Here is a 3,691-nt window from a genome sequence, read left to right on the forward strand (position 1 = left end):
TATGGTAAGTCCTACTGTTATACTGTAATGTTACTTTGTTTTATTGTTAACCATCATTTGCTTAGCAGGTACGCCATTCTGCTGCAGAGCGGATTTATTTATCTTGACAGCAACAGCGTTTGCTCCCATGATACATAAAGCCGCGACTCCAGCACTGTCGGGGGTGATTTCACCACCACAGTTAAAAAAGAGCATATATGCCGAAGCATGGGGGCATACGGGGTGGAGGAGCGATCTGCTCCTACCTTTTGCGGGAGGATGCCCCCAGGCTTCGGCATATATAAATGGTGCATGTATGCCCACCATTAGAAAGTGGGTGGATGAAGGGTGGTATCTAATGGTGGGCATACCCACCAATCAATATTTTTTTTTCGTTCAGCCCACAGGCTGCATGAAAAAAAAATTACAATATATGCCCAACCAGTTCCAGCAACATACTGGTATGTTGCGGGACTTTGAATGCTTATACCAGAATGATGCCTGCAGGTTTAGGTATCATCTTGGTATCATTCTTTTCAGCCAGCGGTCGGCTTTTATGTAAAAGCAATCCTAGCAGCTAATTAGCCTCTAGACTACTTTTACAAGCAGTGGGAGGGAATGTCCCCCCCCGCACCATCTTCCATGGTTTTCTCAGGCTCTCCTGTCCCAACAGGGAACCTGAGAATGCAGCCGGTGGTTCCGCCAGCTGACCATAGAGCTGATCAGAGATCAGAATGGCTCCAATCATCTCTATGGCCTAAGACACCGGAAGCTACGAGCATTTCATGACTTAGATTTTGCGGGATGTAAACAGCGCCATTGGGAAATTGGGAAAGCATTTTATCACACCGATCTTGGTGTGGTCAGATGCTTTGAGGACAGAGGAGAGATCTAGGGTCTGATAGACCCTAATTTTTTTTAAAAAGAGTACCTGTCACTACCTATTGCAATCATAGGGGATATTTACATTCCCTGAGATAACAATAAAAATCATAAAAAAATATATATAAATGAAAGGAACAGTTTAAAAAAAATAAATAAAAAAAGCAAAATAAAAAAAAAAAAAAAAAAACACCCCTGTCCCCCCCTGCTAAGGCGCAACGCAGAACGCAAGCGTTGGTCTGGTGGCATATGTAAACAGCAATTGCACCATGCATGTGAGGTATCACCACGAAGGTCAGATCGAGGGTACTAATTTTAGCAGTAGACCTCCTCCGTAAATCTAAAGTGGTCACCTGTAAAGGCATTTAAAGGCTTTTAAAAATGTACGTAGTTTGTCGCTGCTGCACGTTTCTGCGCAATTTTAAAGCATGTCATGTTTGGTATCCATGTACTCGGCCTAAGATCATATTTTTTATTTCATCAAACATTTGGGCAATATAGTGATTTTTAGTGCATTAAAATAAAAAAAGTGTGTTTTTTCCCCAAAAAATGCGTTTGAAAAATCGCTGCGCAAATACCGTGTGAAAAAAAAAAATGAAACACCCATCATTTTAATCGGTAGGGCTTTTGCTTTAAAAAAACACTTCATGTTTGGGGGTTCAAAGTAATTTTCTTGCAAAAAAAAATATTTTTTCATGTAAACAAAAAGTGTCAGAAAGGGCTTTTTCTTCAAGTGGTTAGAAGAGTGGGTGATGTGTGACATAAGCTTCTAAATGTTGTGCATAAAATGCCAGGACAGTTCAAAACCTCCCCAAATGACCCCATTTTAGAAAGTAGACACCCCAAGCTATTTGCTGAGAGGCAGGTCGAGTCCATGGAATATTTTATATTTTGACAAAAGTTGTGGAAAAAATACATTATTATTATTTTTTTTATTTTTTTTGCACAAAGTTGTCATTAAATGATATATTGCTCAAACATGCCATGGTTATATGTAAAATTACACCCCAAAATACATTCTGTTGCTTCTCCTGAGTACGGGGATACCACAAGTGTGAGACCTTTTGGGAGCCTAACCGCGTACGGTACCCCAAAATCCAAGCACCACCTTCAGGATTTCTAAGGGTGTAAATTTTAGATTTCATTCCTCACTGCCTATCACAGTTTCGGAGGCCATGGAATGCCCAGATAGCACAAAATCCCCCCAAGTGACCCCATTTTGGAAAGGAGACACCCCAAGCTATTTGCCGAGAGGTATGGTTAGTATTTTGCAGACCTTCATTTTTGTCACAAAGTTTTGAAAATTGAAAAAAAGAAAAAAATATACATTATTTTTTTTTTTCTTCATTTTCAAAAACAAATGAGAGCTGCAAAATACTCACCATGCCTCTCGGCAAATAGCTTGGGGTGTCTACTTTCTAAAATGGGGTCATTTGTGGGGGTTTTGTGCCATCTTGGCATTTTATGGCCTTCAAAACTGTAATAGGTAGTGAGGCGTGAAATCAAAGATTTACGCCCTTAGAAAGCCTGAAGGCGGTTCTTGGCTTTTGGGGCCCCGTACGCAGCTAGGCTCCCAAAAAGTCCCACATATGTGGTATCCCCGTACTCAGGAGAAGCAGCAGAATTTATTTTGGGGTGTAATTTCACATATGCCCATAGCATGTGTGAGCAATATATCATTTAGTGACAACTTTGTGAAAAATTTATAAAGTTTGTCATTTTCCCGCAACTTGTGGCAAAATATAAAATATTCCATGGACTCAAAATGCCTCTCAGCAAATAGCTTGGGGTGTCTACTTTCTAAAATGGGGTCATTTGTGGGGGTTTTGTGCCATCTTGGCATTTTATGGCCTTCAAAACTGTGATAGGTAGTGAGGAGTAAAATGACATATGTATGCCCTTAGAAATCCTGAAGGCGGTGCTTGGCTTTCGGGGCCCCGTACGCGGCTAGGCTTCCAAAAAGTCGACCACATGTGGTATCCCCGTACTCAGGAGAAGCAGCAGAATGTATTTTGGGGTACAATTCCACATATAACCATGGCATGTGTGAGCAATATATCATTTAGTGACAACTTTGTGTAAAAAAAAAAACAAATTTTTTTTTTTGTCATTATTCAATCGCTTGCGGCAAAAAAATAAAATATTCAATGGGCTCAACATGCCTCTTATCAATTTCCTTAGGGTGTCTACTTTCCAAAATGGGGTCATTTGGGGGGGTTTTGTACTGCCCTGCCATTTTAGCACCTCAAGAAATGAGATAGGCAGTCATAAACTAAAAGCTGCGTAAATTCCAGAAAATGTACCTTAGTTTGTAGATGTGACAACTTTTGCGCAAACCAATAAATATACAGTTATTGACTTTTTTTTTACCAAAGACATGTGGCTGAATACATTTTGGCCTACATGTATGACTAAAATTGAGTTTATTGGATTTTTCTAATAACAAAAAGTAGAAAATATCATTTTTTTTCAAAATGTGCGGTCTTTTTACGTTTATATCGCAAAAAATAAAAATCTCAGAGTCAGTCAAATACCTTTAAAAGAAAGCTCTATTTGTGGGATTAAAAGGACGCAAATTTCGTTTGGGTACAACATTGCATGACCGCGCAATTACCAGTTAAAGCAGCGCAGTGCCAAAGTGTAAAAAGACCTCTGGTCATTTACCAGCAAAATGGTCCGGTCTGAAAGTGGTTAAATTCACCAAATATTAGCATTAAAGCTGCTCAGTGGCACATCTCTTGGATGGTTGATTCTTGCCATTCCTTTTTATTGCCCAACTGCATCATTTTCATACAGTACATTGACAGTGTTGCTTGGTCCCGCTCTCCCC

Source organism: Lithobates pipiens, unplaced genomic scaffold (assembly GCF_037356315.1).
Source record: "Lithobates pipiens isolate NorthernLeopardFrog02 unplaced genomic scaffold, aLitPip1_a1.2 Scaffold_25, whole genome shotgun sequence".
NCBI classification, from domain to species: domain Eukaryota; kingdom Metazoa; phylum Chordata; class Amphibia; order Anura; family Ranidae; genus Lithobates; species Lithobates pipiens.